This window comes from Alosa sapidissima, chromosome 9, assembly GCF_018492685.1.
Source record: "Alosa sapidissima isolate fAloSap1 chromosome 9, fAloSap1.pri, whole genome shotgun sequence".
NCBI lineage: Eukaryota > Metazoa > Chordata > Actinopteri > Clupeiformes > Clupeidae > Alosa > Alosa sapidissima.
The window spans coordinates 32,734,124-32,760,307 of NC_055965.1; the positions used below are offsets into that span (position 1 = coordinate 32,734,124).

The 26,184-nt window shown below is 44.0% G+C and overlaps 2 protein-coding genes and 1 long non-coding RNA gene across 3 annotated transcripts in view; 2 read left to right on the forward strand and 1 right to left on the reverse strand.

Annotated features, from left to right (window-relative positions):
* The window catches only part of LOC121718943 (zinc finger protein 239-like), a 627,858-nt gene that overhangs the window by 309,986 nt on the left and 291,688 nt on the right, over positions 1–26,184 (forward strand). The window lies entirely within an intron of this gene.
* Positions 1–26,184, forward strand: part of LOC121718854 (zinc finger protein 665-like) — a 1,212,449-nt gene that overhangs the window by 21,650 nt on the left and 1,164,615 nt on the right.
* Positions 18,435–21,458, reverse strand: LOC121719019. The gene is made up of 4 exons (XR_006034071.1): positions 21,333–21,458; positions 20,150–20,217; positions 19,787–19,957; positions 18,435–19,401 (listed from the first exon to the last, which is right to left on the reverse strand). It is a non-coding gene; the product is annotated as an uncharacterized LOC121719019 (long non-coding RNA).

The following is a 26,184-nucleotide window of genomic DNA, read 5'->3' on the forward strand; positions in this document are numbered from 1 at the left end:
CCTGGGTATCACTTCCCTTGCTAGGAATCGAATCACCGTTTTCTCGTCCTGCCCTCGGCTTGGACAGGCTTCTACCCATCGTGAGTAGCGGCATATTATCACCAGCACGTGTTTGTACGTGTTTACCGTTCGACCCATGTCGATGTAGTCCATTACCAGGTGTTTGAACGGTCCCTCTGGGAGTGGCACGTGTCCCAGGGGCCGTGGTCCTATGCCTGTTGTTATGTTGTTTCTGTAATTGTGCGTGGCACAGGTGTGGCAATTTCTTAGCACGTAATTGATGCGATCTTGAAGGTATGGGGCCCAGAACCCCTTGTCAAGTATCTGCCGCTTGACCTCCCCCCTTGCGCAATGATCCACATCATGCGCATCATGAATGAGGAGATCCAGGAGCCTACTTGGGGCCACCACCCTTCCATCATGACTCCTCCACACCCCATTCCTGCCTTTCGACGCACCCCTTTCTTCCCACAGCAGTGTTTCGGCATGCGGTGCCGCACTCTGTGCGTCTTTGATAGCGCTAAGCGTGAGCATGGGATCCACAATTCTAAGCGTTCGTCCGTCAGGCAGGGTTCGGACCACGGGGGCTTGTATCACTGTATCGGTTGCCGTGAAAAGATCGATTACGCCTGGCGAGTACCTGGCTTCACAGGGCTTGTCCCAGCACTCGGGGCAACTGGCCCTCTGGCATAGCGCGCAACAGACGGGATCTACCTGGTGCTCGTGGTCGTCATCGCACCATTGGGAGCACCACATGCATGTGTTGTAAGGGTAGGGGCACTTTGTAGGGCAGGGCACGCTGTGCACCGCTCTTTTTAGCAGTATTTTATGTGGTTCGTTATCCTGTGGAGATTTAGGGGCGGCGTTTGACTTTCTAGCCTCCAATGCCGCGTCCTTTGCTGCCTCATCTGCCTGTGCATTCCCTAGAGTAATGTAGTCCTGTCCCTTACAGTGTGCTTTGCATTTGCATATTGCCAGCGTCTCCGGACGCATCATCGCCGCTAACAACAACTGAATCTGCTCCAGATGCTGGATGGGGCTCCCATCCGATTTCTTGAACCCTCTCTGTTTCCACTGAGCGCCATGCACATGGCAGACGTTGTGGGCATAGGCGCTGTCCGTGTGTACGGTTGCATCCTGTCCCTCCGCTAGAGAGCATGCTGCCGTCAGCGCCTTTAATTCAGCTAGCTGCGCTGAACATGGTTGTGTGCATGGCTCACTCATAATTGTCACAAACGTTTCTGGACCTGTCATCTGCACTACGCTGAACCCTGCATGCGTCTTGTTGTCATAGTTATGGCTAGAGCCGTCCACAAAGTAGGTGATTCCCTGTCCTAATGGCTCGCTCTGCAGGTCTTCCCTCAGTTTTGAGAAGGCGATTGAATCAGCCACGCAGTCATGTGGCTCGCCCTCATATTCAAGTGGGATGAGATCCGCCGGGTTTCCTGCCGTGTCACATGCCTTTATGGTGACATCTGGGCAGAGTGACAGATTGTAGTACCTCAATTGCCTCTGAGGCGTCACACAGAATTTTCCTTGTTCCACCAACTGTGCTATTGCGTGACTGGTGTGTATCACCACTGGCCATCCCATGGTGATGTTAGAGGCTTTGACGTAAGCCGAATATACGGCTTCAAGACCCTGGAAGCATGGGGGGTAGCCCTGGGCCACCGCATCCAGCTTTGAGCTGTAGTAGGCAATGGCTTGTTTGCCGCGTCCATGGCACTGTGTTTGTGCCGTGATTGCGGTCATGTACGCGTCTTTTCCTGCTTCCTTCCTGACCGATACGTACAGATAGAAGGGTCTTCCGTAATCCGGCAGTGCAAGTGCAGGAGCTTGCTGTAGTTCTCCTTTGATGCGTTCAAACGCCTCGTTTCCGTCCACTGTCCATGTGAGACGATTCCTCAGGTGGCTGGTTCCAGCCTGCACGATCATGGCTCGTAGTGGGGCTATTTTTTGTTCATAGCACTCCACCCAGTCGCTGCTGAAGCCTATGAGTCCAATGAACGACATCATTTGCTTCACCGTGTTTGGCTTCGGTGCCTTGGCAATTGCCTCAATGTGTTCTGGGGCGATGCCCTTGTGCCCATGCGAGATCCGGCGACCTAAGTAGATCACCTGGGGCTGTGCAAATTGTAGCTTTTTCCTTGATGCTTTGTACCCCCCTTTGGCCAGAACGGTCAGCACGTGGACCGTATCCCTTTCACACGTTTCCTGGTCCGGTGAGCATACCAAGACATCGTCAACATACTGCAGAATCGTGCTCCGGCATGCGATGTGCTTTAAGTCCTCCTTGAGGGCTTGGTTGAAGATGTGCGGTGAGTGCTTAAACCCTTGTGGGAGCCTTGTGTATTGGAACGTCTTGCCCTGATACTTGAATGCGAAAAATTCCCTACTTGCGGGGGCCACTCGTATCGTGAAAAATGCTTGAACCAGATCGATGGCGGAGAACGTTGTTGCACTTGCCGGGATGTTGGTCATTAGTACGTTAGCATGTGGGACGTCCGCCGGATAGTCCTCAATGCGCTCGTTGACGGGTCTGAGGTCCTGGACCATTCTCCATCGCACTCCATCCGCCTTCAGCACGGGAAATATGGGTGTGTTGCACCTTGCGCTTGGGACTTCCTCTAAGACTCCTGCTCCCAGGAGGTCTTCAATTGTCCCTCTTATCCCTTCAGCTGCCTCTGCTGAAATGGGGTACTGTGGCTGGAAAGGCAGCGTCGCTCCTGGTTTCAGCCTGAACTCCACAGGGCTTGCTGACTTGACCAGCCCTATGTCCCCATCTCCTTGTGACCATACCGCAGGCGGCACTTTTCTCAATATTCTCTCTGCCCGTTCGGCGTCTGTTTCTGTCGCCTCTTGCAGCATCATCATTTTCCAGGGGGTCGGTCCCGGCCTCCCTGTCTTTTTGTCCGCCTCGCCGTCTAGGTAGTACTTCTTATATTCCTCCCATTCTAGGTCGGACTTGTTGATGGGCACATGGTTCTCCTTATCCCAGCATCGATATCCTGCTCCTCCCAGCAGGCCATACATGCAGTATGGGTTGCCATAAGGGCATCCCTTGACGTAGGGTATGTCATGAACCTCCTCCGGGAGATATACTGCTGGTTGTGGTGCCCTCTTCTTTGGGCACCATGACAGATGTCGCATGTACGTGCTCCATTCCGCGTCTTCTTTGCTGAACGGTACATGTCTCGTTCTGTCCCAGCAGCGGCGCCCCGCTCCTGGGAATAGGCGGTAGAGGCAAAATTGATTCCCATACGGACATCCTTCAACATAGGGTATCTCCTCTCTCTCCTGCGGTTCTGTGTCCATGATTTCGATTATCTGTGGGACTCCCCACACGGTGACCGGGTTGTCCAATTTTATCCTGAACATTGGCTCTCCTCCTCTATTGACAGCCGTTTGGAGTCGATCATTTCCTGTGTCCTTCCACTTGACGCACAGGGCCTTGAGCATCACTGGGCCCATCTCTCTTGCTCTGTGACCTCTGGCCACTCTTAGAGTAATGTGCGGCATTGTTCCAGGCATGTCGAAGATTAAGCCTAGATCCCATCCTTCCGCAAATTTCACCTCAGCGGCCACTCCTTCCTTGGCCACCACCAGTGCGTGTATGTCGAGTGGGATGCGTCCCCACTTACTCACGTCCCTATTCCATCTCTCCTCTCTTTCCTTGCTTGGCGTTTGGTCGAATTTTATCGTACAATGAAAAGGGCATCTTGGCGTCCTTAGCCGAGCATGAAGGCTGTTTATTTGGAAAGCATACTCGTTGTAGACTACTCGCTCTACGCTTGGCTCCAATTGTCCAATCCAGTAGACCTGGTGAGTTTCAGTTTGAGTTGGGGCACTTATCCTTAGGGCCATTTGGGTTGCCAGCCCTGTTATTTGTACTCCTGTTGGGGAACACTCAATTTGGAGTCTTAGGCTGCACAGTGCGTCCCGCCCCAATAGGCTGACGGGCGTGTGCTCTGCTATTAAGACTGGTATCCTGATTTCCTTGTCTTCTATTTGGATCGATACTGGAGCCGTCATTGGAATTAGCTGCGTTTTTCCCGAAAAACCCACTGTCTTCATAAACTTTCCTGAAGATCTGGGGAGGTGTTGGGCATCTTTTGGGTGAAGACAAGTATATGTTGCCCCTGTATCCACTAAACATTTGACTTCCATGCCCTCGATTAGAACCTGCAGCATTGGTTCTGCGTCAGCCCCCCTTGTCAGGGCGGGGAACTGACCCTCCCCTGGGTTTTCTGGGCCTCGTCAATTCCAGCTTCCCCCGTAAGGGGAGACTGGGCCAGAGGGTGCTTGCATTTGCTGTGGGGCTCTCCCTTGTTGGGGAGCATAATTCCCTCCTTGCACTTGTCCTTGATTTGCCTGTCCTCCTTGGTTGTTCTGGCCTCCGGTCTTTGTCGGGCAATCCCTGGAGATGTGTCCCGTTCCTCCACACACCCAACATTGGATGCTGTTTCCTTGGCTCGGCTGGCCTTGGTATTGTCCTCTTCCATAGCCTCCTCTGCCTTGTCCTCCTCTTCCCTGGCGGAATCCTCCTCTGCCTCTTGGCTGGTACCATTGTTGTCTCTGTTGCTGTTGTTGTGGGGGTCCATATGGCGCTTGTTGCCATGTTTGCATCATGGGCTGCGTAGGTTGCGGCTGCATCATTACTGGTTGTTGCACTATAGGTTGCTGCATTACCGGTGGTTGTGGCTGTGTGGTAGGGGCTGTAGCAGGCATTACCGGAGCTTGGGTAACTGCCTTCTTTGCCCCTTTTGCCTCCTGGAGCTGCACATGGGTCAGCTTCCTTATCGCTTCCTTCTCCTGCTGCTCCTCCTTGTCTTTCCCTTGTCTGTACAGAGTTACATGGTGTACCACTGCCAGTCTGAATTCTTCTTTTGGCATGGCTGCCAGGCGCCAGTCGCTTTCCAGCTGCGTCCTGACTTCTTTTGGCAGTGCGTCCATAACCGCTCTTCTGAACTGCATGGTGAGGGGACCTGAATCTTCTGGTCTTTGTTCCATCCTTATTGTCCATTCCTGCGCTGCCCTTTCCACAAAGGCTGCGGGATTATCGCTGTCTTTGAGTTTCTCTATCCAGACGGCTGAGGGGCTGTAGTGGTTGGGGTAAGCTGCCCTTAGGGCCTTCCACACGTCGTTCCGGACGCTATCAAAACACAGGGCGTCTCTGCTGGCATCCATCAACCGCCCTAGGTTTTCTCTCTCCAGTACAGCCTCTGTGTCAGCTTTTCCCAGTATCAGGCCGAGCAGATATTTTATATCTCCTACGGCCAGGTTTCGGCCTTGAGTCTCTGATTCTAGCCGACTTATCCATCTGCCCGCTCCCTCATGCAGGACAGGGAGCCGCGAAATGAGGCCATTCACATCTGAGTGGGTCCATGGCTGGTAGTGGGCCGTTTGGTTTTTTGTTATTAATGGTGCCATCACAACCGTTTCTTCCCCGTCCGATTCCTCTGGGATGGCTTCCTTTCTTTCTTTTCCTTTCCGTGCCCTCTCTCTTTCTTTCTTTCCCTCCTTTTCCAGTTTTTCCAGCTCCTGCTTGTTTTCCTTTAGGCCTTTCTTGACTCCCCCTTCAATCTCGTTGAGCCCCTTTCGCACTCCCTTTCTGATCTCGTCCAGGCCTTTCTCCACTCCTTTCTTCACCTTGCTGATTCCAAACAGTCCTGTGGCGAGCACACTGGGTGGGATCATCACTGGGAGTATTCCGGCCCGCTCTCTACATTCCTCTGTCTGTCGCTGGTGGGCCTTCACACCCTTTTCTCCTTTGAACGTTCTTCCGCAGCCGAGACACACTGAGGGGCCCGCTCCCCTCGGACCCTGTGGCAGTTCTCTCTGAGTTTGCTCTGCGAGGAACTGTTCCACGACTTCCAGCCCTACCTCCTCTTCTTCCGCTGACTCATAGTCCTCTCCTGAGCCAGCCTGGCTGTCTGCTCCGTCCGTACTTTCCTCCTCTTCTTCCACTATCGTGGTTGGACCGCAGGTCAGTTCGAAGGTCAGTCGGCGGGCCCTCCTCCTATCGGAGGACTCTCGTCTGGATTCTCGACGGCTTTCCCTTTTTCCACTCTCCTGTTTCCTTCTCAGCTCCTCGCTCTTCTTCATCTCTTCCTCTCTGAGCCTTCCTTCTTTTTCCTCTCGTGCTCCCATGGCCTCCACTCTTTTCAGGACTTCTGTCATTTCTCTTTTCAGGCTCTCGCCGCAGTTCCTGCAAGCCCTTTTATACTTGGCATGTTCTGGCGTGCTTCCTGGGCCTGTCCCCTTGTCTCCCCACTTCTCCATCTCTGTTAATTCCTCCATAATCTCCTCGGCCAGTTCTATCTCCTGTGATCCGATCTTTCTAGCGGCTTTCAACCCCTTCAGACCCTTTTCCATTCTCTCCATTTTTTCCTCATACCGTTCTTCAACCCTCTGTTCCTCTCTTCTTCTGTTTCGGTATCTCTCTTCCGCTTGCCTAATGGCCTCTTCCACTTTCCTCCAGCACATCTGGGTGTATTCCTCGAGCTTCCGCCATGACTCTCTGCACCCCTCCTTCACTGGTTCCTGGTCCATCTGTGACCTCACCCAGGCCAGGGTTTTCAGGGCCTCTCTATCTCGGGCTTCTCTCTCTTCCTCCCCTGTGGCCTTCACCCACTTTCTCATGACTGTCTCCAGGTGGTCCCACAGATTCCCATACCATTGTCTCTGTTCCTCTTCTCCCTCCTCAGGGGCTTGTTCCTTCCTTTGGCCTGGAAGGCGTAGGGGTTCGCTTCCTCCAGCTTCTGGATCACCTGCACGCGTCTTCTGGCCCTCCCAACGGAGCTCTTGGGGGCTGGTCACTGGAGATTCGTCTGTTTCCCGGTGGCCTCTTATGCTTGTGTGGAAGTCACTCACCACCCGCTCCTCCAACTCCCTTGCAGTTTCTTCTTCTTCATCCCACGCCTTTCCTCCACCCGGCTCTGTTCTTCCCAGAAGGTGTTCTGGGAGCGTCTCCCTGGTGGGGGATGATGGTGGCGGTGACTGTGCGGACGCCGGTTGGGATGTTGATGGTCTCGGCTGGGGGTTGGCCTGTTCCCACCTTATTCTCTTTACTTCTTTCAGCACCTCCGCGCAGGTCCCTTCCAGGGTGATCCCCTTCACCATTAGTGGGGCCTGTACTGCCAGGTGCACCGTTGGGGCCTGTGACCCATATCCCGGTGCTTGTATTGCCAGGGTCCGTGGGTCCCTCTCTTCCAGGCGCCGGATTATTTCCCGCACGTTGTCCTCTTCTCGCGGCACCTCCGGGTACAGTTTGTCCTTTTCCCTGTATGGGGGAGGACGCAGCTCCTCCATGGGCGGAGCTCCTGGCTCTGCTGCTTGGGTCGGGGCGTCCAGCTCTTTCTCTGTGGGCTGTGATTGGGGGCGCTTCTCTGTGGTGGGCGTTTCAGGCGGCGTGTCCTTCTGGTCCGCCCTTTGCCTTCTCTTTCTCTCCGATATCTTAGCGAAGGCCTCCAGAGTTTTCAATTCCTTCTCTCTTTTTTCCTGCCTCCGTGTGCCTTTGTCATAACCCTTGTAGTTCATGATTTTCTCCCTCATTTGAGCAATTATTGTCGGGTTGAGTGACCCTTCTTTTGGCCATGCTGTGTGGTCTCCTTTGTATCTTAGGAACCATTTGTGGTTGATGTTCTTTACGTCCTTTTCAGCAATGGCATTCTCCCTTACTACTTCCTCCAGAGGTGTCATTACTCTGGTTGCCATTTTTCTCTTAGAGGTCGTTGTCTTCGGTGGAACGGGGATCTTTACCGTAGTCTAGTTCGTTTATGTCCTCCCGGTCAGTGCAGAACATGCGATAATCCTTTTCGTATTGCCTTTTCCTCTCCCTCTTGTATCTGTTCTGGTCTCTTTCCTCCCAGTCCAGTCGTAGGTCGCTCACCAAGTATAGTATAGAGTTCCGCACGTCGCCCCACTCCTTGAAGACAGTATTCAGTTTGCCTCTCCTTTCTTCAAATGCTTTTCCTCTATCGTTCACTGCGCTCACGCTCCACCCGTCACTCCCGTGCTCGGAGATTCTTACTGTCCACTTCTCTTTTATCTTCAGGTCACCCGATGTAGCCTCTCCTTTACTTCCGGCTGCTCGGGGCTGTGGTTCCTCCTGCTTCCTTACTGGCAGGCTATTAGGGGTTAGTTCGCTCAACAAAGAAAGCGTTGCTTTTAGGTCTATGTCGTCTCGATATTTGCACCTGTACGGGAATTTGCACTCAAAGGGGGCCCTACCCACGTATCCTACGTATTCTCGGCCCTCTCCGTCTCTGACGCTTGTCTCCCAGTCGTGCTCGTCGTACTCAGTGATGTCTATGGTCCAGATCACGTTTTGTTGCTGACGTTCCATTCACTTTTAACGTCTCTCCTGGACCTGCCTAATAGGCTTCTGAGCTTTGTTAATCCGATGTATCGCTATCGTCGCTCCTTGTGTCCATAGGTGTTCCTAACTCTAACGGGTAAGCTTTCCCTATCAGATATTCTATTTTCTCTAGTAGCTCTGTGTAACTGTGGCACCGATATGCTCCGTTCACGAGACCCTCTTGGTTTCTTGTAAATACGCACCACTTATTATCCTGTAGCCGAATGAAAGTGATATGCCACTTACTTTCTAAGTTCATTCGCTATTTGTGGGCTTTACTCTGTTTATTCTCTCTAGTCCCTGCTTTTACTTTACTATTATAACTATCCTTCCTATTTCACCAACGTTATTGTATCAGTGGGGGCTTTGAGTCCTTATCTTTTCTTTTCAATAATACTTCTTCACTCAAGATTACCTTTTAACCTTTTATTTTGCTTTTACAAAGTACATTTATTGACTTTATTTTCTCTTTATTTTATTGAAGCAGGTACAACACTTTCAATTTAAGCAAAGTTAGCGGATTACAAGTTTTTTCCCTAAGCCGTTACTGTGGGGTTTATTCAGTTCAAGCAGTTGTTATAGAGGCCCTGCAGTAGTGCCTCCCCTTTCACTAGTTTTCTATCTATATTCTCTATCTGTCCCTCTCCTCCTAGCCGCTGGGGAATCCCTCTCAAACTTGCGCTTCCTTCCCTCAGGTGGGGCAAAGAGCTGGTCAACCACTGGCCTTGTGTTCACCCCCACAAACTTCCCTACCTGTTCTACTACTGTCTGCAGTGCCAATGGTGCTACGCTGGTGCCTAGTCTTGAGTGGGTTCCTCCGTACTTGTCAAGGTGGTCAACATGAACTGAATATTTATCCCTAGTGCTCCCTTCCTTGTTCCAGAACACTGACACTGATAAAGACTCTCTCATGAAATCGGCCAGCCTTCCTCTATCTCGGCCAACTATCTCTTTCAGCACTTGTTCTATATCCCGCACTGGCGGGGGCTCAGTCGGGCCGTGAACCTCCTCCTGCTGGGGCACAGTTGGACTGTAGCTTGAGTTAGACCGGGGGTTGGTCGGGCTATAGCTTGTAGAGGGCGGTGAGCTATATCGGGGGGTGGCTGGGCTGTTAACTATACGGAATGGGCTGCGAATCAGCTGGTGGGACACGGTGTTGCCTGGATAGGGAGTTGGAGCTCTCACTAGACCCCCTTGACCTGACTCCTGGCGCTCCTCTTCCTCTGACCCTAGGCTGCTGTAGCCTGTCTCTGGTGGGGCACTTACTTCCCCTGGTCCAATGTCTGCCTCTTCCTCTCTCACGCTACTGTTTGGAGTGAATTCTTCTGGGGAGTCTGTGTCTGGTTCTTCCTCACCTGAATCATCAGAAATTTCAAAGCGGTAGAGGACTTTTCCTAGGGTCTCTGGCCTATGGTCTCTCACAATCCTAAGCTTGGGCACCGTTACTCTAACAGGGGGCTCGGGGGGGGCATCTGCAAAAACCTCCAACAATTGTAACAATCTCCTTATGTTCAGACTATGGTTGCTGTGCAACCTTCTTATGAATATTGCAGCCGCGACTTCTATTATGTGAGTTTGACGTCCGTCTGTCAGCGTGGCGATCCTCCTTCCCTCGCCGAACTCCTCTACCTCAAATTTGTACGTGCGCTTGTCTTGCATCTATTGTGGGCCCATGCCCAGGCGGTCAAAAGAAACACAACGGCGCACACTCAGTTTTTACAGAAACAACAGCAGATTATCATAAAATATATTTTGTTCATCACCCTTTGCTCAGGACAGTTTCACACATTTAACTCACAGCTAATATTGCAGTCTTTACCTATTAACCCGTTCTTTTCTCTGAACCACATACATTTTAGGGCAGCCCGTGCTCCCCTTACACAAAATATTATTTTAGTCTTCTCCTTGAAAACTAGATTTCCTCCTGGGAAATCACAACACTATTTTTAGCTTTCTCCTTGAAAACTAGATTTCCTCCTTGGAAATGATTACATGGCCATTTAACTCAGCTTTCTCCTTGAAAACTATTTTAACCGGTTCACAAAATTACAAAACGCCTTTTAAGACCAACAGTACAACCCGATCTCTGTCTTGTGTCTCCACTATCCTTTTGAGGATTCAGGTTAGCACCCCTTCCCGGCCTACCCACCGACTCCCACAGTACAGCTCTCCCTAATAATAAGCAAAAGTGCTTACCTTTTTGGGCCCGGAGAGCTGCACTGGAGAAGTCTGCTTCACCCGGGACGGAACTGCTTCCCTTGTTGAATCCTTTCAAATCTCGGTAGAACCTCCAGATCTGTCGTGGAAATCATCCACTTCCCAAAACCTCCAATCCAACTAGCACTCTGATGTCAAAGACCCGAAGGAGAACATCAAGACGAGAGAAGCTGGAGACTGTTGATCCTTTATTCACCGTATTGCAGTGATAATACAATCCAAACAGCGTCAGGACTGGACCGTCAGGCAATAGAGTGATGAGTGGCAGCTGCTACCCCGATGAGATCTGATCTGAATGTGTCTGAGCTCTCTCTTTTATGCTCTCGGGGGCCTGAGAGGCGTTCCTATCCCCAGGAACGTCACCAGGCCCCTTTTAGCCAATCAGAGCGTTTTGGGACTTGAGATATTGGTGGAAACTCCTTCTCGTGCAAACATTAAAAAATGTGTGCTGCTAGGCAGAATACATGTGTCCAGGTTCTATGTGTAATCTGTTGCCAGGCAGGGTACGTTTTGATTTGGTTCTATGTGTCACTTCAACTTGGTTTCACTTCCCCTCTCTGGAAGTCCCTGCTCCTCCTTTTCTGCTAGCCCCTTCTACTTATGCCCTTCTGGTAAGCACCTTTCTCTCCCAGGCCCTGTCTTATTTACTTCCACTCTTAGCCTTTGACCGTCCAGTCTCATGACTTCCAGTAAATGTTGCATAACAGCTGCACAAACAATGTTTTCATATTAAATGGAAGGTCTCCTTAATAGACCAGTACACACACACAAGCATTATTATTATTATGTCTAGATAAAATCACCACACAGTCTTCACTGTCAGTCAGTCAATCAACCAAGTTATTCAACAAATACACTTTACAAATTAACTTTACATTTCATCTTTCATTCATATTTAATTTGGAAATGAAAATATTCAGGGGAAAAAAATCAAATACATTCCAGACTTTTCTAGGGCCCTGTTCCCTCTTGGGGCCCTAGTAATCAGTCCCACTGTTCCCTTCATTCTGACACCTCTGACTAGTTGAAGCTGTAGATTGTATCCGTAGTCTAATCCTATTCAAAATTATTTTCTAATTCTCAAAAGTCCATGGTTTGTAAAACATGTGTGAATGGTGTAATCAGCCCCACTTTTCGAGGGTCCTCTTCCCCCTTAATCCAAAATGATTACAGACTTATCAGTCAGATTTGTACTTTTGTATCTCTCTCTCTCTCTCTCTCTCTCTCTCTCTCTCTCTCTATATATATATATATATATATATATATATATATATATAAACAGTATATGTGTGTGTGTGTGTCTGTTGAAATATGATACATAGTTTTTTTGTATAGCATAAGTATAAGTATATATAATCTTTTGATCCCGTGACGGAAATTTGGTCTCTGCATTTATTCCAATCCGTGAATTAGTGAAACGCACTCAGCACACAGTGAACACACAGTGAGGTGAAGCACACACTAATCCCAGCACAGTGAGCTGCCTGCAACAAAAGCAGCGCTCGGGGAGCAGTGAGGGGTTAGGTGCCTTGCTCAAGGGCACTTCTGCCTTGCCTACTGGTCGAGGTTCAAACCGGCAACCCTCCTGTTACAAAGCCGAAGCGCTAATCAGTAGGCCACGGCTGCCCTAACCATCTATAACTGTGATATAACTGTGATATTGATGGTTAATATTTGTGGGCATATGGTAGGCTAGAGTATGTGAGAGTTTCTGCAACATTTCTTTCTATTGTGTCACTAAGAGAAAAACTACATGATTGTGCAAATGGCTGTGGTTTTCCTGTGAACCTGAAAGATGTAGCCTACGTGACAAATGACATGTGGCCTACGTGACAAATGACATGTGACCTACGTGGCGAATGAACCTTTACCAGGGGTACCAGTAGATATCATGATATTTTTTCTGCATTGTGAGAATTTCAGCTATATTGTATAACTGTGATACTGATGGTATAGTTGATGATGTTTTGAGGGCATTTGGTAGGCTAGAGTATGTGAGGGCATCTCCAACATTGTTTTTTCGACTCAGAGAAAAGCAACGTGCTAAAGCGAATGTCTGTGGCTTTCCTGTGAGCCTGAAAGATGTAGCCTACGTGACAAAGTAACTTTGACGAGAATTGTTAACCTTGGAGCTGATTATTTACCTAGCAACATGTGATGCAATTGAACTGATTAGCTGTGTCTCTTTGGAGAGTAACAGCTCCATGCTTATGCCTCCAGACCTTAGTAGTGATCCAACTCATACTGATCCACAGTGAGTGGACATTGCATCATTGATGAACCCAGATTATTGTCTCTGTCCCAGGCCCTGCCCCATTGTAACATACGTTATCACTTATGAACCATTGGCTACAACATAAATTAAAGGCAATATTTAAAGAAGTATTCTTGAAGTATGATTAGGTCGGCATGCAGTAGGAATACATGACAAATGCCACAAAGATTTCATAAGAACAATGATAATAAATAATAATACCATTTATTTGCTTCTTTTCACCTGTAGTTAGAACCGTGGTTCTCAGATTTGGTGTTTCTACAGTGATGGCCAAAAGTGTTGGCACCCATGCTAAAGTTGACTGAAAAGAGGAATATAAAATCATCTTTTGGAAATTGATCTTAATGCCTTAAGTGAAAAATGAGGAAATATCTAACCTTTAAGGACACCAATTTTCTTAGTGAATGAATAATGTATCATAAATAAATAAATGTTCTTCCTTAAAATACAGGGGTCATAAGTAAGGTTGCCAACCGTCCCCAATTGTGCGGGACATCCCGTATTTTGGGTGATTTTGATTTGTCCCGTCAGGGACAGCACCACTCCCGATTTTTGAATCACAGCTCATCGGCCTTGTTAACTTGTCAATAGTGGGCTACTGTAAACGCAGCTCATCGGCCTTGTTAACTTGCCAACAGTAGGCTACTGTAAACGCACCTCATCGGCCTTGTTAACTTGTCAATAGTGGGCTACTGTAAACGCAGCTCATCGGCCTTGTTAACTTGCCAACAGTAGGCTACTGTAAACGCACCTCATCGGCCTTGTTAACTTGTCAATAGTGGGCTACTGTAAACGCAGCTCATCGGCCTTGTTAACTTGTCAATAGTAGGCTACTGTAAACGCACCTGGAACAAAGTGTCCAGTGCCGCTGCTACCACGCACATCTCACACTGTGCACACGGCACCAAGGGACAGAAGGGGCACCACAACTTAGCCAGAGAAGCTTTACTGCAAACTGCTTTTCACTCTTCTTAGAGAATGATTACAATGTCAAAATGCAGCAACAGCATCTTACATAAGGATGATACTTTTTGGGTCCTCTCAGTCTCTCTATTATGCAGCAGATCTAACTTGAACGTTATGCTACTCGTTTTAATTGGGAACGAGAGGGAGAGAGGGTGGAAGTTTCTGATCATTGGCTGGCTTGTGATCATTGGTAATTGATTTCACCTTTTTAATATAAGAAACTTTTAAAAGGAAATCATGAAAACAACAAAAACAACGCGAGGAGATTGCGGAATTATCCGGTTCACACTATATTGACCATTTACAAAATGTGAGAGCACTTTGACATAGGCTGCACGCACTGTAATTTGGACTGATAGAATATGAAGAGTGGTCAATTGCCTTTGTGTAATGGAATTGGTGAGTCTTGAAGTCTTCAATAATCCGTTTCCCTTAAACTAAGCATTTAACATGATAGGCTATGCCAATTGAAACACTTTCCACTTAGATAGCTAGGTGGCTATAATGGCTTCATAATTCACTTTTAATTGCAAACAGAAAATATCTAGCTAGCATCATTACATGCTTCTATTTCCACAGGAATGAAGGTTGTTTAGACCAACTTAATATACTTATCATTGTGCTATAGGCCTAAATGTGGCACAAACAATGTTAGAGTTTGTGGAATGACCATAGGCTATATTTGAATGGAGCTGGCAAAATATTATGAATACCGTGTAGACAATGTTCTTAAAGTGACAGTACACCATTTTTTTTTGGGGGGGGGGGGGTTGGGGGGTCCGCATTTGAAGTGATAAATAATCAACTTTGTCAGGTTGTGTAAAATTCCCCCTCCCACCTACTCTACACCTACACATTGTACTGTGTCTTTAAGGAAACAACATCAACACTGAAGGATGGGCTTTAGTGCTGTGTGTTATCTAAGCTGTAAAACCTGTTATAACAACTTCTTGAAGGAACACGAAGTTCACTCTGAAACAGGTATCAGCCAGTACAGGTGGAATATATCTTAGGTGGTTAAACAGATTTCAAGGTGAGTGCCTTTAATTATTTTGTTGTGAAATGTAATTACACATGGTTTGAGGGTGAAAATGAAAATAAAAATAGGCAATTGATCTTTAAACAAATGCTCTAAACATACTGTAAGTATATAGGAAAATTTGTATAGGCAGAGGTATGTATACACAAGTTCTTAGATCTGATTTAGACAACATTATGAATGGTAGCCAGGGACACAAAATAATGTTTTGTAGCTGCTTGACTTAGGGGTTGAATGTTGTCCTTGTGCTGATTTCCTGCTTATCCAATGTCATGTGACCCCATACTGGAACATGTTCACCGGGCACGTAACTGTAGTGTTCCGTTTGCGTAATGGCTGCTGCAACAATTAGTTTCCACTGTAATCAATGGAACTGGCTACACCAGGGGAGATAGCGGTGCATTCTGAAATTAGACCATTAGACGAGTCTTCTATAACTATTTCTACAAACATCACTTCAGTTATGGACCCATTGTAGTCTGGGCCTAAGACTCTAAACAAGCCGTATGAAATTTAACAGATTTCACTCTCTTATTGTTATATACCAAGCAGGACATCTCAGAAATAGAGGAGATTTGAGGTTTGTTTTGTAATTATAGTGACCCTGATGGTGAAGCCAGTTCTCATAACTAAATCAGGGCTGTGCAGGTAGCCCATGCTGTGCTGAGGTCAGTGCTGTGTGTCTTGGGCAGTTTATCCAATAGCACCAGAGGACAAAGGCTGACTCCACATCAGCATGGTACCTCATGTAGTCCCTCTGGTATCAGTGTATCCCACCTTTGAGTTCTGTGCTCATGATAACAGTTAGGGAGGTGCTTGTAGACAACAGCATGATCAAGTCTGTAAAACAGTTACTAAGCTCCACTGGGACACTGGGCTCCATTTCAAAGACTTCAACAACAGGGTCTGGTGTCAGATTCCTACTCGTATGTATGTAGTTCTCATCATAATGGGATCTTTCTAAAAGATAGACTCTAGCCTGTCATTGAGCTAAGATGTTATCTTGGTCTGATTAGTGAAGTATGATTCTGGTGACTTGACTAAATAACATCAACTTAATGTTGCGCTATACTTAATTAAGCAATAAGCCCCAAGAGGCCGTATGTTACGCTGATTCTACAAACGCTAAGGGGCGTTGTTAGGCACGATGCGCTAGCAGATAACATCTTAGCTCAATGACATGCAGACTCTTGCCTATCTTTTAGAAAGATCCCATTATGATGAGAATTACATACATATGAGTAGGAATCTGACACCAGACCCTTTGGCTTATTGCTTTTCTAAAACTGTTACCAGTGTTACCGACATTACTTGAGTACATTTACTCAATTACTGTACTTAAGTCGCTTTTTCATGTATCTGTACTTTACCTCAGTATTTAAATTTTGTTAAACGTTTTACTTTTACTCCAGTACATTTCAAGGCCAAATATCTTACTTTTTACTCCACTACATTTTGTGACAGCTGAAGTTCCTTTAGGAAAAAAGACTGTCCAAATAAATGTGTACTTAGATGTATATTTTCTATTAAGAGAGCTAGGCTTTAAATAATGGTCTTGCCTAGATGTTATTGTCATATCTACTATTTACCGTACCTTGTTGTCCCCTTTTCACAATATTGATGTTACCTCAACTAGCCTCTTGACGCCATAGAGCAAATGATGTCATTTGTTGTCATTTTTCCTTACTAAGAGTAGGTCTGAAAGGCTTTGTGAATAACTTTTAAGAGAAAACTCCTAGCTAAAATCTTTTAGTGCGATTTAGGAGTACTCCTAGTGGTAAGATAAAAGGCTTTGTGAATACGGCCCCTGGTATATAAGATATTTCACAGTTTGGGTGTGTGGTTTTGTGAATTGTATTAAGTATTTTGATAAAACGAGCCTAGTTTGCAAAATTGTGTTTTAGCAATTGGAAACAAACTGTATTTGTCACGTTCCCAGTGGTGTAGTTTGAGGGTTTAAGTGACGCCACGTCTTCAAGTGTTGGCTCTTATAAAAATCTTTGGAAGTTGGCAACCCTAGTCATAAGTGCACCCCTATGTTAAATTCCCATAGAGACAGGCAGATTTTTTTTTTTAAAGGCCAGTTATTTCATGGATCCAGAATACTGTGCATCCTGATAAAGTTACCTTGGCCTTTGGAATTAAAATAGCCCCACATCATCACATACCCTTCACCATACCTAGAGATTGGCATGGGTGGTATTTCAGTTAGCCTATTAGCTGGTTTGATGCTCATTGAGCTCAATGCAATTCGAATGCAAAAATAGCAAAAATAGACAATAATAGACAATCTGACACTATCAAACACAAAAGGGAACATCTTGATTTGGTCCGAAAGTATAAAGCATTCAACAAAGAAAAATGTGGTTACTTTGAAGTATCTACGATAAGATATCACATTAGTTTGTTTTTAGTTCTTTCTTGAATTTCCCCTTGAGGATCAATAAAGTATCTATCTATCTATCGCAATTATTAGCTGATTTTGTCCTTGAATGGAGGAGAAAGGCTCAATGACTGCATGTCTGTGCCGAATTATTTCAACAATAGTAAATGCAACTGTATTAATCATAATACATTTCAGGACTTTTACTTTCGATAGTTAAGTACATTTGAAGGCAAGTACTTTTGTACTTCCACTCAAGTGGAAATGTAAAAGGAGGACTTTTACTTTTACTGGAGTAACATTTGACCATGTGTATGTCTACTTTCACTCAAGTACAGGATTTGTGTACTTTGTCCACCACTGACCGTTACTATAAATACCTGGCAAAGTTTCATAAAGTAAATGTAGAGCAACTAGAAATATAAGTTATTCCTAGATAATCATCCTTTCACTCAAACGGTGGTTACACTCACAGTCACACCGACAAGAAGGGTCACACGAGAGGCAAACATCCATAAACAGTAAATAAAGGCAAAGACACACACAATAACCCGCCCAAAGTTATCCTGGAACCCCAGCTGCAGTGCATTGTGGGAGCCCGTAGCTCTAGTCCAACACAGCGACAAACCATTCACCTAAAAGGTGGTCACACTCACACCGACAAGAAGGGTCACACGAGGCAGAACTAAAGAGGGATTCACGCTACACTAAAAAACATCCATAAACAGTAAACAAAGGCAAAGGCAGACACAATACCCCCCCCCCCCCCCCAAAGTCCTCCCGGGACCCTAGCAGCAGTGCATTGTGGGAGCGAGTAGCTGTAGTCCAAGACACCGACGTCACAATATGTAAATAAACGTTCCCGTAAGAGTTGGAACCGTATCTATTGACATACTGAATGTACAGTAAATATGTAATGAACCCTCCCACACTGTAAGAAAATTTCCCGTAAAAAAACAGGAATCAACTGGCAGCAGAGTTTCCAGGAAGTTCCTGTTATTTAACGGTGCCCTGGTTTAACATTAAGTTAATGTAAAATAACAACATTAATTTCCTGTAAATTAACAGGAAACAACTGGCAGGACTTCCAGGAGCTTCCCGTTGTTTAACGGCAGACTACCATAACATTAAATTCCTGTTAAGTATATAACATCATTTTCATGTTGGGTAACAAGAAAAAAATGTGATCTTCACGTTAGTTACACAACAGGTCTTTAATTTTTTACAATTACAGGAAACAAGTTCCATATATTGAGTTCATCCACTCTCAAATCAACATTTTAAAGATAAAAATCAATTTTTTCACATCAGTTACTTATTTGTAGTTTAACAGATATTTTATTTCACAGCACTTACTTGACAGTCTAACAGTAAAGTAATCTTTGAAAGATGAAGGGACATGAAGCAAGATAATAGTAAATAGTAATTCAGGAACATGTAGACTGACTATAATCGTATTTCAGGATCAGGGAATAAGACACAGAAGAATTATCATGGAAAATAAAAACATCGCATTAGGCTCGTGTATCATGTATGAATGTAAAATGTAGATACATAGTAGTATTTTGAAAATCGGATTTCAAAGAACAGGTAATAGGATACAGAGGAATTACAATGGAAAACAAATACATTGCATTAGGCCCGTTTAAAATGTAGACACGCTATCTAGTAGTATTTTGAAAATCGTATTTCAAAAAACAAGGAATAAGGTACAGAAGAATTATCATGAAAAACAAAAACATCGCATTAGGCTCGTGTATCACGTATGAATGTAAAATGTAGACACGTGATCTAGTTGTATTTCAAAAATCGGAAATAAGGTACAAAAGAATTATCATGGAAAATAAAAACATCGCATTAGGCTTGTGTATCACATATGTATGTAAAATGTAGACATGTTATCTAAAGTAGTACTATTTCAAAATCAAATAAGATACAGAATAATCATCACAGATATTTATCAATTATCAATATCATTGCATCGCATTGGCCTTGTGTACATGTGAGAATGAATAAACTGACAGATTATGTCCAGAAGAATTTAAAGTAAGAGATGAGTATAAATGATAATCAGGGAGGGAATCAAGTAACATTCATGAGAAATCAAGTAACATTCACTTTACTTATTAGTGATTGTTCTTAGGCTTCTTCTGGGCCTTTTTCTGTGAGAGAGAGAGAGAGAGAGAGAGAGAGAGAGAGAGAGAGTTACAAAAACTGATAGGGTACACTAGGATTCATGTAGAGGAAAATTGTGCCAAAGTGAATGAATCGGATGTGAATTTGTAACGTTAACACACTTTCTCACAATGAAATTAACTGACATTTATTACTTACTGTAACTGCATTTATATTTGATTTAATCAGTTGTATAAAGTAGAAGTATAGTGTTATGTGGTTATTACAGCAGTACTATGCATGATTGCTCTCTTCAGAGGGTGTAATCCTGCATAGTAGTGCTTATAACTACATAGTAGACTACTACACAACCCCCCCAATACATACCACACATAAAACAAACTCTGGTTCGAAAGTGTGACATGAACTTACCTCTGGAAGAATTCAAGGGTGCACGCTGCCTCCTCCTGATATTGCAGATTCAGAATATAGAAGGTGGAGAAACATGTCGCAATCCCTGTTAGAAATGTGGCGAGGTTGGACCCTTCACAAACGATTAAGGATTCAATGCTGACCACTTTTGATGATTACCTTGTCGTTCACCTGAAAAAAAGAATTTATCATATTAAATTTAAGATATAGATCCACATGTCAACTATGATTAGATTCCTTTTAGGATTTTGTCCAAACAAAATTCAATACAGAAAAAAAAAAAAAAAACATTTAGTGTTCAAAAATTGATTTAAATATGTATATGTTGATCATTATTACTCTAGTGAATGAAAACAAACATACCTAGTAATATCAGGTGAGTCGTCACAGGTAGGCTTGGAAGACTCAACATCAGCTACAGTCGCACATCCCTTAGCAAAAGAAAAGAAAGGCACTGAACAACTCTTCATGTGTGTGTGTGTGTGAGTGAGAAAGTGAATGTAATCGCTGTGAGTGTGTTGTGTGTGTGTGTGTGTGTAAGGAGTGAGTGAATGTGAGTTGTCTGCAAGGTGAGTATGAAAGGTGTGTGTGTGTGTGTGTGTGTGTGTGTCTGCCGTTGAATGATTAAAAGTGATGAGGCGGGTGTGATAAGATGTTTGTGTGAGGAATGTGTGTATGTGTGTGCAAAGTGAGGGTGCTTGCTTTTGAAATGGTCTGTCTTATCAAAACCACATTGTTTATGGTTTCTATATATGTGTGTCTAAAGACCTAGATAGATAGATAGATAGATACTTTATTGATCCCCAGGGGAAATTCAAGACCTGCATGTCTCTTTAATTTGGCAATCTGGAACACAGCATGGAAGGTCTATATTGGGTATATTGTCATGAATTTAGGTATGGCTCACATAAATAGACGCAGTGGACTGATGCCCACATATATGACATGTAAACATCTTCCTGTTGCATGCCGCTAGCTCAAATGAACTCAGGAGGAATACCATACACGTGTCATGCAACCACCTCTGCTATGGAAAGCTAGCTAGGCTACTAACTAGCATTAGCTTTCTAAACTGTCAACTGAAGGACTTAACACAACTTTTAGTAATTACCAGCACGGGCGAAATCCATGCATACAAGTAAACACTGAAAGCAGTAGTCACACTACACTGATCCGTTTGTGCCATATTGTTTATTTGGCCACTGGTTTATTAAACTGATGATGCTAAGCAGACTTAGCTAGCAAACAGTGTTATAGCAGTAAATCACGCGAGTTAAACTTTAAAAAACTACGCATACCCTACTCATACCAATACTTTTAGATGGCTTCAGATTGCAATGGAGAAACGTAAAATTTGATCAACAAGTGATAACGATAACGCATGGCTTAAGGGCGAAAGCGTGGGTTTGGCTAGCTGAATAGCACTGCTACTAACTTCGTTTCAGCAGGGTAACATTCAGAGATGTTGTATTATACAACTTGTATAAACATGACCAGTGTGCTTTCAAACGTTGTATTTCTGGTCAAAGATGACAGATAAACTCACCTTATTGTGTTGATGGGTTTGGGTATGATTCCAACGTATCGTCTTCTCTCAGCAGACAGCTTCCCATCACCAGCTCGAAGGTAACGTTAATAGATAACGGGAAGTACGTGTGTTCCAGAATAAACATTACGGGTGTGGTAAATAACAGTGTTGGAGCCTGATTTTACACATTTGTCTTACTAATGACTGGAAAGTCCTGTTTATTGAAGGAAACAGGTGAATAATGTTGGAATCTGGGTGTAAATTTACAGAAACTTTTTACAGTGCACTGTTAAAAAGCTTAATACACCCCTGGGGCCGTATTCACAAAGAATTTTAAGGCTAAAAGTAGCTCATAAGTGGCGAATTTAGGAGCAACTCCTAAAAATAATGGGCGTGTCACTCCTAACTTTAGGACTCCTAATTTTTTTCACTAAAAGTAATTCACAAAGCATTTTAGACCTAAAAGTAGCACCTAAGTCTGGGACAGCCTAAAAGAAGTCGAGAGGACTCCTAACTCACTAAGACCTATTCACAAACAGTTTTTTGTGGCATTTCACGTTGCGATGTTTTGAAATGGGTATGCGCAACAGGAGCTTCCAATCGCGAGGGAACAATTTTGCATTGTAGGCATAAAAGGGATGCTATAACGCCACCAACAACAACCAAAACTACTCATTGTCAACATGTAAATTAAACGTAACGTTTCATTGTGAATCAAATTAAAATGTTCTCCTCTTTGCAAACGTAGGCATATGGTGACAGATTAATTTAATAATGTTGCAAAGATAGCCTAGCCTACTGCATCAATCCATAGGCCTATGTTTCATTAGGCTACTAGCTATTTATTTTGCCTTACTCTTTATTCATTTAGGCTAGGCCTTTTTATTCAGTTATTCATCATCTTCCGTCCTTAGCACTACTTGTGTAGCGCACGCATTCTCAGACCTGTCACCTGTCACTCATAATCGTAAGGGAGGTGTTTGGAATCATTCCCGCGTTACAATCATCAGCCAATCAAGGTGGTCACTTCAGTCAAGCTCGTGCATGAGTAATGACGTCATCCATAGCAACGAAGACTCACTCTTAGTTTAGGAGTTGTCATTTTTCCTTACTAAGAGTAGGTCTGAAAGGCTTTGTGAATAACTTTTAAGAGAAAACTCCTAGCTAAAATCTTTTAGTGCGATTTAGGAGTACTCCTAGTGGTAAGATAAAAGGCTTTGTGAATACGGCCCCTGGTATATAAGATATTTCACAGTTTGGGTGTGTGGTTTTGTGAATTGTATTAAGTATTTTGATAAAACGAGCCTAGTTTGCAAAATTGTGTTTTAGCAATTGGAAACAAACTGTATTTGTCACGTTCCCAGTGGTGTAGTTTGAGGGTTTAAGTGACGCCACGTCTTCAAGTGTTGGCTCTTATAAAAATCTTTGGAAGTTGGCAACCCTAGTCATAAGTGCACCCCTATGTTAAATTCCCATAGAGACAGGCAGATTTTTTTTTTTAAAGGCCAGTTATTTCATGGATCCAGAATACTGTGCATCCTGATAAAGTTACCTTGGCCTTTGGAATTAAAATAGCCCCACATCATCACATACCCTTCACCATACCTAGAGATTGGCATGGGTGGTATTTCAGTTAGCCTATTAGCTGGTTTGATGCTCATTGAGCTCAATGCAATTCGAATGCAAAAATAGCAAAAATAGACAATAATAGACAATCTGACACTATCAAACACAAAAGGGAACATCTTGATTTGGTCCGAAAGTATAAAGCATTCAACAAAGAAAAATGTGGTTACTTTGAACACAAGTTGGACCTGGCTACTGAACACAGCATCCATCGTCTGTGGTTTGGATTTGTTTGCCTCTGTATTGCTGCCATCCCATGTTTGGACTTCACTACTGGATTGTACTGAGGAGTTTTTAATAAATCAACTTTGTCAGGTTGTGTAAAATTCCCCCTCCCACCTACTCTACACCTACACATTGTACTGTGTCTTTAAGGAAACAACATCAACACTGAAGGATGGGCTTTAGTGCTGTGTGTTATCTAAGCTGTAAAACCTGTTATAACAACTTCTTGAAGGAACACGAAGTTCACTCTGAAACAGGTATCAGCCAGTACAGGTGGAATATATCTTAGGTGGTTAAACAGATTTCAAGGTGAGTGCCTTTAATTATTTTGTTGTGAAATGTAATTACACATGGTTTGAGGGTGAAAATGAAAATAAAAATAGGCAATTGATCTTTAAACAAATGCTCTAAACATACTGTAAGTATATAGGAAAATTTGTATAGGCAGAGGTATGTATACACAAGTTCTTAGATCTAATTTAGACAGCATTATGAATGGTAGCCAGGGACACAAAATAATGTTTTGTAGCTGCTTGACTTAGGGGTTGAATGTTGTCCTTGTGCTGATTTCCTGCTTATCCAATGTCATGTGACCCCATACTGGAACATGTTCACCGGGCACGTAACTGTAGTGTTCCGTTTGCGTAATGGCTGCTGCAACAATTAGCTTCCACTGTAATCAATGGAACTGGCTACACCAGGGGAGATAGCGGTGCATTCTGAAATTAGACCATTAGACGAGTCTTCTATAACTATTTCTACAAACATCACTTCAGTTATGGACCCATTGTAGTCTGGGCCTAAGACTCTAAACAAGCCGTATGAAATGTAACAGATTTCACTCTCTTGTTGTTATATACCAAGCAGGACATCTCAGAAATAGAGGAGATTTGAGGTTTGTTTTGTAATTATAGTGACCCTGATGGTGAAGCCAGTTCTCATAACTAAATCAGGGCTGTGCTGGTAGTCCATACTGTGTTATCTTGGTCTGATTAGTGAAGTATGATTCTGGTGACTTGACTAAATAACATCAACTTAATGTTGCGCTATACTTAATTAAGCAATAAGCCCCAAGAGGCCGTATGTTACGCTGATTCTACAAACGCTAAGGGGCGTTGTTAGGCACGATGCGCTAGCAGATAACATCTTAGCTCAATGACATGCAGACTCTTGCCTATCTTTTAGAAAGATCCCATTATGATGAGAATTACATACATATGAGTAGGAATCTGACACCAGACCCTTTGGCTTATTGCTTTTCTAAAACTGTTACCAGTGGTCGACATTACTTGAGTACATTTACTCAATTACTGTACTTAAGTCGCTTTTTCATGTATCTGTACTTTACCTCAGTATTTAAATTTTGTTAAATGTTTTACTTTTACTCCAGTACATTTCAAGGCCAAATATCTTACTTTTTACTCCACTACATTTTGTGACAACTGAAGTTCCTTTAGGAAAAAAGACTGTCCAAATAAATGTGTACTTAGATGTATATTTTCTATTAAGAGAGCTAGGCTTTAAATAATGGTCTTGCCTAGATGTTATTGTCATATCTACTATTTACCGTACCTTGTTGTCCCCTTTTCACAATATTGATGTTACCTCAACTAGCCTCTTGACGCCATAGAGCAAATGATAGACAATGATAGACAATCTGACACTATCAAACACAAAAGGGAACATCTTGATTTGGTCCGGAAGTATAAAGCATTCAACAAAGAAAAATGTGGTTACTTTGAAGTATCTACGATAAGATATCACATTAGTTTGTTTTTAGTTCTTTCTTGAATTTCCCCTTGAGGATCAATAAAGTATCTATCTATCTATCTATCTATCTATCTATCTATTGCAATTATTAGCTGATTTTGTCCTTGAATGGAGGAGAAAGGCTCAATGACTGCATGTCTGTGCCGAATTATTTCAACAATAGTAAATGCAACTGTATTAATCATAATACATTTCAGGACTTTTACTTTCGATAGTTAAGTACATTTGAAGGCAAGTACTTTTGTACTTCCACTCAAGTGGAAATGTAAAAGGAGGACTTTTACTGGAGTAACATTTGACCATGTGTATGTCTACTTTCACTCAAGTACAGGATTTGTGTACTTTGTCCACCACTGACCGTTACTATAAATACCTGGCAAAGTTTCATAAAGTAAATGTAGAGCAACTAGAAATATAAGTTATTCCTAGATAATCATCCTTTCACTCAAACGGTGGTTACACTCACAGTCACACCGACAAGAAGGGTCACACGAGAGGCAAACATCCATAAACAGTAAATAAAGGCAAAGACACACACAATAACCCGCCCAAAGTTATCCTGGAACCCCAGCTGCAGTGCATTGTGGGAGCCCGTAGCTCTAGTCCAACACAGCGACAAACCATTCACCTAAAAGGTGGTCACACTCACACTGACAAGAAGGGTCACACGAGGCAGAACTAAAGAGGGATTCACGCTACACTAAAAAACATCCATAAACAGTAAACAAAGGCAAAGGCAGACACAATACCCCCCCCAAAGTCCTCCCGGAACCCTAGAAGCAGTGCATTGTGGGAGCGAGTAGCTGTAGTCCAAGACACCGACGTCACAATATGTAAATAAACGTTCCCGTAAGAGTTGGAACCGTATCTATTGACATACTGAATGTACAGTAAATATAATGTATGTAAGTCACTTTGGATGAAAAAATGAATAAATGTAAATCTTCTAACTTTCTGAGGTGGGCAAGGGGGCCCATTTCATATCCCAGAACAAGCTTAATACACCCCTGGTATATAAGATATTTCACAGTTTGGGTGTGTGGTTTTGTGAATTGTATTAAGTATTTTGATAAAACGAGCCTAGTTTGCAAAATTGTGTTTTAGCAATTGGAAACAAACTGTATTTGTCACGTTCCCAGTGGTGTAGTTTGAGGGTTTAAGTGACGCCACGTCTTCAAGTGTTGGCTCTTATAAAAATCTTTGGAAGTTGGCAACCCTAGTCATAAGTGCACCCCTATGTTAAATTCCC